Source organism: Thermobia domestica, chromosome 3 (genome assembly GCF_964235325.1).
Source record: "Thermobia domestica chromosome 3, izTheDome1.hap1.1, whole genome shotgun sequence".
Lineage (NCBI taxonomy): Eukaryota > Metazoa > Arthropoda > Insecta > Zygentoma > Lepismatidae > Thermobia > Thermobia domestica.
Window position 1 is genome coordinate 222816579 of NC_137456.1, and position 13701 is coordinate 222830279.

Here is a 13701-nt window from a genome sequence, read left to right on the forward strand (position 1 = left end):
ACTTATACTTCTGATAGTTCATTTTCTTTATTCAAAATTAAATTGAATATAATATGAAGTATATGTATCTGAACCACAAAATATAGACTTGCAGACACCGCATTCAAATTCGGAACTTTTCATAAGAACTACTTAATCAGTCATTACCAAATTTGGTCAGAAATAGAGAGTCAAATATTTGGAATCGAATTCAGTTTTGGAGCCGATATTCAAACCGAAAGTATTAGAAATTAGCCATTTCCAGTTTTAACGTTGATGTCTACAGACCAGAAACGGTAATAGATAGAGATAAGCGTTTTTTCGCAATCGATTATGCGTCCCAAAACTTCATTTCATTTCCATTCTTAACTCCTTATTAAAGTGGAAGTGGTATCAATACACTGCAACTTCCGGTTTTTATATTGAACTGATTATAGTAAAAACGATAGTATATAGTGAGAAGTGTTTTCTTTTTTTGAAAAGATCTAATGTTCTATAAAAGTAACAAATAAAGTTCTTTCGCTTTTCACCCACCACATTCGAACATTGATATGCCACCTAAGACATACCTGGAAGAGCAAAAATGGTTCGCAGCAGCATCAACGACCTTCTGCCAACATTCTAGGAAGCCATGGATTTCATCGCGGCAGAACTTGATGGGCCATGAAGTGAAGAAGGTATCAGATGCATTTTGCACCTCTACTAGGGATTTGAACTGGCGTCCTCTAAGGTGATTGTTCAAGGAATGCAACAGGTGATAATCGGACGGTGCAATGTTCGGGCAGTATGGTGGATGTAATAGTGTTTCCCATCCAAGGCGTAGAATGATGTCCTCTGTCATCCTAGCCACATGGGGTTTCCCATTGTTGTGTAACAGGTTCCCTTTGCGATTCAGCAGAGCTGGTTCCAGAGTTTTGAGTTTTTCTTGAAAACGGCTCAACTGTTTACAGTACACAGTTGCATTGACGCTCTGACAAGCTGGTAGCAGTTCCCGAAGCACGACGCCGCAAGCAGTCCACCAAACACACAGGAGAACCTTCTCCTGATGCAGTGCTGGTTTCAGCTGTTTTGGAACTAGTTTATGGGATGCAAACCAAGGATTGCAACGCCATGGAACTTCGCACAGGACCCACTTCTCATCACATGTCAACACCCTATCCAGAAATGGCTCCTTCCTCAGACGAGACAGCATAGAAACACAGGTGTCTGTTTTCTTTGCCTTCTGGCCCGAAGCCAAACGATGTAGGACCCATCGACCCAACTTGAAGTGCTTCTCAAGTTGATAGAGGTGTTTCCGAAGGGTTTCTTCACTGACACTGTACTGTAGTCTCAGTTCTTCATATGTCTGGCCACTGTTCGCCTCAATTGCTCCCTGAAGATCTTCATTTTGTACATGTGTTGGTCTTCCGGCACATTGTGCATCTTCGAGTGTTCCATCATCGTCCTTAAACTTGTTAAACCATCGCTGCACTGTCTACGTAGTCACGACACCCTCGCCAATGGATTGGCATATTTTAATCAATTGTATGGTAATGCACTAATAAAAAAACATGATACTCATATGTGGTGGAGCATCTTGCTCCCACCACAAACAAAATCTGAAATCACTCTGCTGTTTAATATACGTATTGCTATGTAGATTCTTTTAAAGAATAAATCTTTAGTACAGATTATTTTTGGTGAAAAGGGTGCGGTGGCTCAGTGCGTGGATCTCTAGTTCAATCCCCGGCTAGTAAGTTTGTGGTGAACAACATCGTGCTCGTGAGTTTCCTAGTGGTTCTCCCATTCCCTTCCACTTTCTCATTCCATCAATTCTTATATCTTCATTCAGTTGCTTTAATCATCGTCTCCCTTAGCCTAAGAGACATAGTCGTGTGACGTTAAGCTCAAAGATTTTATTTCATTTCATTTTTTGTTTTGTTTTTGTTTTTATTTTTGGTGAATAAATGAGATTTCCAACATGTTCATCTACATACTGACATACAAAATGTAAGTATTAATACACTACCTGAAATGCCCGCTTTTGGCCCGAAGAGAATAGGTTTACACATTTGAACCATCTTGCCTTCCCGTCAGGATATGCATGGAAGTGTAATTATAAAAACTCAAAAGACATTCTTCTTTTTCCCATACATTTTACACTCCCTTATTTTCCTTAGGATACGCCCTTTAACCAAATTGATATGATAAAAGACTTAGCTTGAGGTAGGTGCTAACTACGTTATGAAACTCATTTTAAACCAGTAAGGTGTCTTCTGTGATACAAGCATAAGAAATACGTCTATTTCAGTGCGTCGAAGAAGTGTAGAAAATGTCCCCTTCCTTCCCTAAAACGGGAATTTTCAAAAACGCTGGGTCATGTGTCTGCTTATTTTCAATGACAAGTTTCATTTCCTTAACTTCAGGGATTCATAAAATGCTCTATTCTGGCCAAAAAAGTTTTAACTTTCTTTGCCTCCCTTAGCATACATAGTGAGTAACTTTCACTCATTCTTATAATAATGGTATTAAATCCCTCTTTACTCTTTCAGGAGCGGAATTTTCGAAAGTGATGAAAAACATATTCTCTTATTGTTAGTTAAGAATTCAAATACCAAATTCCACACATGCAACTCACAAAAATCCTTGTATTGGTTGTTTTCTAGGAAAAAAGTTAATTTTAATATTATAGAAATTGTCCCTTCTTTCTCTCCTTAGCTGCGCAATTTTCGAAAACGCTGGAATATGTATTCTTTTATTTTTAATTGTGAATTTATTCACCGAATTTTGCAATTCCAAATCAAGCGATTCTTCTTATTCTGCATTTTCTCAATAAATATAGGAACATTTGGATATAATAGAAATGTTCCTCTTTTCTTCCTTTAGAAATTGAATTTTCAAAAACGCTGAAACATATTTTTCCTTATTTTTAAGAGTTTGTGTATCAAATTTTGCATCTCCAAATTAAGATTAAGCAGATTCCGACATTAAATCCTTTCTATATAAACAAAGGGAAATTTAAGTATTTTAAAAATGTACCCTTTTCCCTATACAAATGGTATTTTCGAAAACGTTGAAATATACTTGCCTTATTTTTAATGAAGAGTTTATATGTCGAGTTTCATCTCTCTAATCTGAGAAATTCATGAGATACTTAATTTTTGGAACATAATTTGAACCTCATTTAGGATATGTGTTCCAAAAAAATCATTTGATTTCTTGGCAAGAGGATTATTCTGTTCAGATTCCGAAATTCTACCTATATTAGTGTCACCTGGGCGATGTTAAATCACTCTCTTTTACTGTTGTATATACAAAATTATTTATAGAAAATGTTTTCATCAGGACAGGTTTTTTGTTTGAGAGGAAACAAATTTGACAATCTTGATAAGTCAAGAGCATCACTTCTAAGTGAGCAACTAGCTATTTTCTCTCACAAACAGAAACAACAAAACAAACAAGGAGCGGATTCACATGATAAGATACTTTGTTGGACTTGTTTGACTACACGGTAGGTAGAAACCGCCTTTGTATTATCTGACTATCTATCTTGTACTATCTGACTATACATTTGCAATAGATAAAAGATATTTTTGTTATTTAAATGAATACGAAGAGTAGATATATAGTTAATAATTTCGTAGAAATAAATCAATCAGTCTTTCTGTTACTTCTTCGCATGATTAAACCATCATCAGGAAAATTTAGCACTAAAATATGGTGGATAAATTCTTAAAGAACTAGTATTTGCTCTGACTTTCAGTGTAAAATATCTTTCGTGCCATATTTTAAACTATTTCGTAAGTAAATAAAATGCATAATTACCCACCAATATGACTAACAATTCAGTTAATTTCATAAATATTATATTCTAGCAATATACACAGTTTTGGTTTGAGGTTTTTTTTACTTCCCACGGTTATGCAGGTTAGGTTAAAGGAGACGGTGATTATGAGAAATGAGTGAAATGGTGGAATGAAAAAAGTGGGAGGAAACGGGAGAACCCCAAGAAAACATACCAGCACAGTGTTTGTCCACCACAAAGTACACACGGCGTGAGCTGGGATCGAACAGGTGTGGATAGCGATGAACGTCGGGTAAATGTCCAGCGTGTAGGTAAATAAAAATGGGTGTTTTCCGGATATTTACACAGTTTTGGGGTAGCCAAATAGACAAATGATAAATATTCGGGAAAATGCCCATTTTTATTTACCTGCCCACTGGACATTTACTCGACTTACGTCACTACCACATCTAGATGTTTACTACATATTTTGGTTGGTTATTTTTGTTAACTCTTAGAGCTTACTCTCAGCTTCAGAGGCTGGGGCCATTGATATGGTTCTGTAATTCAGATCTCTTCACGAAGAGGTAGCGTGGTAGTTCTGTACTGTGAAAATTGATGTTTCATGCACCGGCCTGTTGTGATTCAGAGCCAGGCGCGAATCCAGAAACTTCTGATTGTAAGGTACAAACTTTCGGTTGGGTGTCGAATACTACAAGCCACTAACTTTATCGAGTATTAAACGGGTATTATTCTGCACCCGAAAAGACAAGTAATTGTAAAATACTTCCACCTATATTTCCAGAAAAAAGTGACAGAACTAAATTGTTTTTATAAGAGCAAGAATACAGATGAAGCTTAAGATTAAAGAGTATAGCCAGAGAAGGCAGTGAAAAGTATCCATACACGGATTTATACCGAAGCTATATTAGACCAGAAAATAACTTCAATTTCTTCGAATTTCGAAGTTAATGTTGAAAATTCGAAAATTAGAAATTGTTCATATTTCAGAAACAAGCTACGTTATGAGGGTGAAACAAATTATGAATATACTTTGCTTAAAGGGCCTTACCGGAAAGAAGAAATAATGTATTTCACCCTTCAAATTTATAGCGAAAAGCGCGTCGAAAATTTTCAAATTCAAATATGTTTTCTTTATGTTTGAGTGACCACTTTATATTTTTCACCATAGAAGCAGCATTACCCCACCTATAATATATTTTTACCATAGTTTGATACTCGCGGTGCAACTTGGTGCAAAATGAGGAAAAACATAGTCGGTCATGCCTGGAAGATATGCAACCCATTACTCCATAAATGCTTCGGCCATCACGAATACTATCAGAAGTCAAAGATAGTCAAGTTTAAATTTCTGATTAATCATGAATGGCTCTACATGACAGCATAACTCTCATAATTGTACCTCTTCGAGAAACCGCGTGAGAGCGCTAGTGCCTCTGATAATCGAACTATCATATAAATAATGTTACGTAATTGCACTGGCAATTCGAATAATGTTAGTGCTGGAATTCTAGGACTGGAAAGAAAACAACACGTTTCGGATATGTGTGCTGCTGTCGTGACATCCTTCGTAAAAAGTCATTTTAACCTATAATTTCGGAGTCGCGTGAAGAACTCATAACAATTGGAAAAGCTATTATGGCAACGAAACTTCACAATACTGTTAACCATTTGGCACTAATCTTTGATGGAAGATATATTCGATACGACAAGAGGTCGAATAATAAGTATGAACAAAAATTGTACTCTGGAGAAAGCAAAAAAGTAGCATCTATGTAAGCCATTTATTATTTATACTACGAATATTGTAGATATACTGAGGCCATATACTGCCATCACAAATGACTCAGCAATAGTAAAATGTGTGTTTCAAGATCCAAACGGGCTAGCAATTCTCATGGCACAAGATGATATTCATTGTGTAAATCGCGACTTTCGGGATACAACTGAATATTTGGAAGAAAGAGGATTTACAGTTTTAATGCCTACACTGAAAGGTAAGCGCAGGCAATTGACTACAGCTGAGGCGAACTTTTATGTTACAAATCTCGCTGGTTGTTGAGGCCATTCATTTTATTTTAGTATTGTTTTCTACGTCACCAACCGGATAACAAGTTGCGTCCTCAAGTTGGATTGTTATGCCGGATTGCTTCTTTTTTATATAATACTTTTGGTCATCATCTTAATTATGACGATGATCTCTACAAGGAAGTTCAACAAATGAAACGACAGCATATCGCAGAGAACATATTAGGATTAGAAGGAGAGGAGCACGGTTGGGGCAGGTGTTCACGTTTTTCGCAAAAGTCACATGTGCGAACATCCTGGGCTTCCCGGAGTTGACGGAAAGAAACCAAAACTTCTTTTTACAGGTTCCTATCAGTTGTCTTAGGTAGTTTCCTACTCGGATGAAATGATGAACGAGATCTCCATTCCTGGCTAAGTGGCTAGCGTACACACCTTTGGCGTGGTTCGATTCCAGGTGGGAGCTCGTGTGGCTCGTATTCCACGTTAATCAGTAGGTTCACGTCTCATATAACCTCGCTGCTGAAAGGAACGTTAAACTCAAAATCAACTCAACCCATACAATAATGAATGAAGATAACAGCATCTCTCTCCATTTTCTGAAAGAAAATACCCACACCGTTATATTCGAGGTACGATCTCGACATATTAGTAGGAAGACATACAGATGTTATATTGTGTTTGTTCCAAATACAATAGGGTATTCAGGTCTAAAACCGTATTATTGTGAATGTGCACATGGGAATCGAACAGTTTGATTTTGTTTATATGTCGCTACAAACATTTATTACCTTTCAGGTGCTCGATACTTTGCTAAGACTGTTCGGCCTACAGAGATTTTAAGCATATTATGTGTTGTCGGTCGGTCTTGTCACTCCAGTAATAAAGACATATAGTGATGAAGATTGAAGGTTCCCAATACTGTGTTCTTCATTTTCCTTGTAATGTTTTCTAACACAGGAAATACATTGCAAAAATATTTTGAATATTTTTGCATTATCGTCATCTTGTGCAATATAATATTTTGTACGATATATATGGGTATACATTATATGTAGGGATAATGAAAATAACAATTGTTTTCTGTAAATAACAATTTAAAATATTGGTATCCTACTGAGGCAGACGAAAATCAATGACACTAATGCTCTAACGCTTTTCTGGAAGATTTATGATGATGAGAGTTATATTCGCACATAGAGCTATTCAAGACGAATCAGAATCTCAAACTTAACCATCTTTTGACTTCTGACAGTATTCGGATGGCGAAAACATTTATGGAGTAACGTGGCTTGCATGTCTTCCAAGTGTGTCGACATTGGTTTTCCACATTTTACACCAAGTTGCACCACGATTATCAAACTATGGTCAAAATATATTATAGGTGAGTTAGTGCTGCTTCTATGGTGGAAAATAGATGTCACTCAAACATAAAGCAAAAATATTTGAATTGAAATTTTTTCGACGTGCTTCTCGCTATAAATTTGAAGGGTGAAATACATTGTTTCTTGTTTTAGGTAAGTCCCTTTAAGCTAAGTATATTCATATTTTGTTTCACCCTCGTAACTTCAGTCGTTTCCGCGATATGAACAATTTTTGATTTAAGAATTTTCAAAAGTAACGTCGAAATTCGAATTAATTTCAAGTTGATTTTCTGGTCAAAATTATTGTTGGATATGAGGTACTTTTGGTATAAACATCAGAGCAATCCGTGTAAGGGCACTTTTCACCGCCTTATCCGACTATACCCTTTGATGTTACACCAATCATTTCACTGTTAAAACAAGTAAAGTTCTATTAAAAAAGTGTACGAATGTATATTGAGCAAGTAAGTATTGGGAGCTGGTGAACCCTTGTATGTGCGCCGTGCTCAAAGCTTATGTTAATAGTAGGATTCCTTCTTTGTAACCTCGTTCTTGCATAAGGATGCAAAACACGCATAGAGACAAGAAAATATTTTCGAGATTTGAAGAAACATTTGCAACACCGTACTTTTTAAACAATAGTTAATTTATTTTTTCCCTTTCTTACCTACGTTTTCTCAATACAATTTGCATTTACGGTTTCAATGAATTCCCTTTCTGTGATACACTGTTTTCTTTCTATTTTTTTTAAATGAAAGAATAAGGCTTTAACTATGATTTAAAAGGAAATTAAACAATTCTCTTCTGTTTCTTTCTCTTGGTTCCGTTATCTCCCAGGTTTGTTTATTTTAATTCAGAAACATGTGAATATTCTAAAGTGTGACAATTGTCTATCTGCTGTACCTTTGTTAAGTTTTTGTTTTCCTGTACTAACGAACGTAGGGAATGTTTTCTTAGGCGAAAAAGAAATAAGCATTTCAGACACGTATGAAGGCCTAAGAAGAGTAGGAGAACATAGAGATATGGATATAGGGGGAAAAGAAAAAAAAGAAACAGCTCCTCGCTCAAGCCTCCTTGACGTCATTCTTACGTCATGCAAAACAAAGATTAAAACTCCAGCAGAGAAAGTTGTCTTCTTTGCTTGTGATAACAGCCGAGTGCTGAAGCAGCAAGTTCGTCCGTTTCCGTATGTGCAGGGAAAGAGAGAATCATACCAGACGTACACGGGAATATACTGATTTTAAAAAATAGTAGTAAATACTAATCTAAACTTCTCGTGAGAATCTTCCCACATACGTAGCTAGTTGTGAAACTTCTGGACACCTATGTAATTTGACTCTCTGTGTTATAGGCCCTGAGAGGTTGCTATATTCTTGAGAATGATTTCACCTCATCTTCAGTTAGCTTTTTTATTTGTCCATCGCCGTGAGGTTCTGTACAATTGCTATTCAAGGAGAGAGGCGTTGACACTTTGCCAGATGGGCTGAACGAACGAACTGACTTGCTCCGTCAACGTGAACGCTTTGTTTGTATTCGCTCAGGTAGGCGTGTGATTCCGATAAATTGAAAACAAGGAATTAAACGAAATTATTGCCTTCCGGGCTAGTTTTACTAGAATACTAATATTGATTATCTTGATTGTTACAATATTATTAGTGTTTAAGAGGGAGAAGTATTAAAAGATCATACAACAGTCGATAAAATTCATTGAGCTGAATATGATTTGGATGAGTGCAGGCGCACACCCAGAAATTTTTGTTGGGGCTCCAATACTACAAAGCACTACATCTATGTAGTATAGAATAAGTATTATTCGTACCCGATACCATCATCATCATCATCATCATCATAGGTATTCTGCCAGTATTGGGAAGTCACTTGCCACAACTGAGAATCTTCCATACTCCACCCCTTCCCGGAGCTCCTTCATGGCTGAGCGGTTAGCGTACGCGCCTTTGTCGTAGAAGGCCCGGGTTCGATTCCAGGCGGGAGCTCATGTGGTTCGGATTCCACATTAATCAGTAGGTCCACGTCTCCTATAGCCTCGCTGCTGAACGGGACGTTAAACTCAAAATCAACTCAACTCAACTCCACGCCCTTCCGCTAACCTCTTCCTTTCCACTACGATTTTTCTGTTTTGATATCGTTCATTAATTATAGTCTCTTTCATCCTCTTCTTCTCTTTCCTGCCATTACATCCTCTAGGACGTCCTTCAAAATGCAGTTCCTTCTTAGCCAATATCCCAATCAGTTTCTCTTCCACTTCTTAATAATGTCTAAAATTGTTCTTTTCTCCCCAATCATTTCTGAAAACATCTCATTCGTTTCCCTCTCGACCTAGCTAATTCATTCCATTCTTCTCCACACTCATATTTAGAACGCTTGCAGTCGTTTTTCTTTCTTTTATCATTTTTGCGTATACATGCCCATGTTTCTGACACATACAGAACAATATTCCACACGAAGCATTTTATGATTCTATGTAGTACTGAATTACTCTCAAATACCTATATTTTCAAAAACAAAAAGAAAAAAGATAGAAATAGATTGTTTTTACAAGCAAAAGAGTACAGATGAAGTGCAACATCAAATATATGTTAAGAAGTTTTCGAGCTGGTGGACGAACGAACGTACGGAATGTTTTCTTAGCCGAAAAAGCAATAATCATCTCGCACACTATTTCCCTTGGGTGCGACCCTGGGTGAGTGTAGGTCTTCATACGTAGGTTTCCAGAAGTTCTAGGGAAAAAATAGTTTTTGTAAAGCTAAAGATTGATAGTGTACGAAAATTACGCCACCTGTTTCGATGAAATTGATATCGAAGTATGTGCTTATCAATCTTTTTATTATGACGCTAGCAGTTAGGCAATATAGAATATAGTTAATAAAGCATAGCCTAATATTATAATAAAGTGCACAATTTCAATTTTTGTAGTATAATATGGTACAGCATCTATGCACCTATACAGCACCTTTTGGCATCTATGGCCATGCTAGCTTGTCACGTATGAGGAATGACGTCCTTCGGTGATCAAACACCATTCGAGGAAAGGGAAGCGGCCTGGATTCTGAATGTCAGGTACCATCCCGGCATTTGCCTGGTGTGAATGAGGAAAACCCAGGAAAACTCACCCAAGATGGCTGGTCTTAGAAAGCTTTTACACTTTTTGGAACATCCCACCTGGAATTATAATATGGTACCAACAAAGGCGCCGATCCTGGGATGCCAAGGGGGCCCGGGCACCCAAAGCTTATGGGGGCCCCCTTATTGTATTTAAGAATATACAATATTTGGCATAATTTGAATGCAATTTGTCTTAAAATCTTCATATGAACCTTCTGCATCTGAATGTCCGCCCTCCAAAAAAAAATTTACAGAGAAATCGGCGCCCATTGGTACCAAGGTAAAACATATCATAAGAATCGATAGATATCATTGAATTTAACAAAATGACATGCTTGTTTAAATTGTTATGCGTCGTTTCCAAGAAAACAGAAAAAAAAATTTTACGGCCTTAAATAGTATGTCGTTCTTGCTAGTCTGATCCAGTAGATAGTTTGTATCCTTTTGCAATAGACTATTTACTTATTTATGTATCTTAAGTAAAAAAGTACACACTATAAATAGCAGATTTTGTCTATTGTTGATTTCTCATAACCTTTAGCAATACTACTTGTATTCAGAAGTGTACTCACGGGGATTTCACTGGATCCGGATATTTCTTAAACTTCCTAACTCAATATGTATTTGTACAATTTCTAAATTAAAAAAAAAAAAAAAACTAGTTTAAGAGGAAAATGATTGATGTAGCATGAAAATTTGATGTTACTTCATCTAAACTCTTTCTCATACAAAAAGAATCTAGTTCTATCATTTTTTCTCTGAAAATAAAGACGGAAGTATTTTACAATTATTTATTGTGTTTTCGAGTGCCGAAATAATACCGATTCAATACTACATAGGTGTAGTATTGAACCCCTTTTCCCAAAAACTTGGACCTCTGCCAACAAAAATTTCTGTGTGCACGCCTGCGTGTAACGCAACTTTGGATGAAATGTTATTTACAATGGAAGCATGTAACGATTTATCGAGAAAGAATAAGTAATGTTAGTTCGCATATATTTTGAAAAAAAAAAAAAAAAAGGCCTTGTAAATCAAATCATTATATGTCCGTCCCTATTACTTCAAGTTCTATCTGAATTAGTGTCGGCTTTTGAGGGAAGTCACATTGGTAAAAATTTTAAATTTTATTTCTACAGGCTAAGGAAAGAAAGCTTACCTATTGTGCTAATCCTTGAAAAGACCTACCTGAAGCTATTTTTCCTTAGCTCGTACCGATAACAATTATGTATTTATGCATTTACCGATATGATTTCTCTGAAGAGCCGCCACTCGTCGGAACACATATTCAGACAGTATTTCTGCAGACTTCTCGATCGGGGACTGAAAAGCTCTAATATAAAGCGAACACTTCCCAACAGCATAGTAGAAAGCCTCAGCATTGAAAGAATTGTGCATTCCATAGTGTCATATATATATATATATATATATATATATATACATATATATATATATATATATATATATATATATATATATATATATATATATATATATATATATATACAAGGGCGGATCCAAGGATAGGGGCTATAGCTCCCCCCTTGACCCTCAAGTATACACTGGATAAAATGGACTTCAATCCTGTTTTACACTGGATAAAGCGGCAAACTATGGTTTAGCCCCTACCTTGATCATATCCTGGATCCGCCACTATATATATATATATATATATATATATATATATATATATATATATATATATATATATATATAAAACAGAACAGTGTACCATCTCAATTTTAAATCGGTGAAGTTAAATGTCAATTCAAGAAAGTATCTGAAGGATTGATAGAATGATTTAATCTTTAATTATAAATTTCCCATTTGCCTATTTTTGATATCAGTTCCTTAGTTGCTTCCACTGTTATCATATTATATCCCACATATTAGTTTTAATTGTGTTTTTAATCTTGTTTCATAAACTAAACTTTTCCATTTCTATTCTAAAACAAAGATATGACTTGAATGTGCATATTCAGATGTCGTTGAAAGGATCATAGCCAGATTTTTAGCAAAGAACAGACGCTGGAGATGATGTATAGACTACTAACCAATTAATGACTTGATAAATCATTAAGTTCATACAAACTTAAAGACCAAAGTTATAAAACAGATTTGAAACAAATATATGAGGAAATTGTACTGCACTTTTACTTTAAACTTGAAACATGTCCATGTGTTTCCCAACAATACCGCTAAGCATTTTGTTCCACCATAAACGAAATATTAGCTCATCAGAATTATGTCAGGATGTATTACTTTCCACTTGTAATGTAGATAGAATCAATATACCGATCGGTATTATTTGCGTAGGAATTGTTTTGGCTTATAGCAGGATATTTCTGAACCAACTAAGATTAGTTAGATAAATTTATGTTACTTTATCAGCATTTTGTTTCCAAGATCAACAAAAATAATGTGAGAAATGAAGTTCTCATACTTATCATTGATAAGAGGAACTTAGGCCCTACTTTCAAAACCGTTACTATCATTACTACTACTACTCATATTACTACCAATAATAATAATAACGAATCTTAAATTTCTGGTAATATTGTTGTGCCTCACGTATGCTATGTCCATGACCATGGATAACAGTATATAAACAGGGTGTTTTAAAACAACGACAATGTATTGGAGTTGATTCCTGACCCCAAGTTAATACAAAACTATAGAGCAGCCTGTGTGTACAAATGCTTCCTTTCGGAGTTATAGGCTGCCGAAAACGTGAAAAAATGAATTTTAAAGGTCCATAATTCCAAAATTTTAGGATCTCCCGTAGTCGGGTCAAGACTTCACTTAGGAACTAATATGTGCGCTATTCAAAAATACATGTTTCACAATCCTGAGGTACACAACAATTTTTATAGAGGGAGTTGGACTACGGTCATATAACTTGACGTACTCACCAACTATCTCTATAAAATGTGTTGCTTAAGTACCACAGGATTCTGAAAGCTGGATATTTGGATAGGTCACATACTAGTTTCTAAGTGAAATCCTGACCCGACTACGGTAAGTTCCATACTTTTGAAGCTATGGACTTTCAAAGTTCATTTTTTCATGTTTTCTGCAGCGTACAACTCCGAAAGGAAGCACTTGTGCACCCAAGTTGATCTATACTTTTTCTCTTATCTTGGTGTCAGAAATCATCTCCCAAACGTTGTCGGTGTTGTTTTGAAATACCCTGTATAAACAATGGGGGATGTGCGTTGGAAGTTTCTTAGAAGGAAGCAGGAGCATATTATTGTATATACATACCAAACTAAAAGTTTGAATCTTGAAATATCTCAATTATGCAATAGTCAAAATTGTTGTTTTACACATGGTTAAAGGAAGAATAAAAACAATATTCCGTTTATGATTTTAAATTCAGTATCAGTTAGTATTTTTTTAACGATCTCCTTAAATACGACTTATTCGATT

At 35.8% G+C, this 13701-nt stretch overlaps 1 protein-coding gene and 1 long non-coding RNA gene across 2 annotated transcripts in view; one reads left to right on the forward strand and one right to left on the reverse strand.

The window, feature by feature from the left end:
* LOC145680972 (uncharacterized) overlaps nt 1-129 on the reverse strand; it is a 405154-nt gene extending 405025 nt beyond the window's left edge. Inside the window, exon 1 of the long non-coding RNA XR_014130703.1 lies at nt 99-129. This is a non-coding gene — a long non-coding RNA (uncharacterized LOC145680972). The remainder of the gene's footprint in view (nt 1-98) is intronic.
* Nucleotides 1-13701, forward strand: part of LOC145680973 (uncharacterized) — a 233127-nt gene that overhangs the window by 49532 nt on the left and 169894 nt on the right. The gene's annotated exons all lie outside the window — the stretch shown is intronic.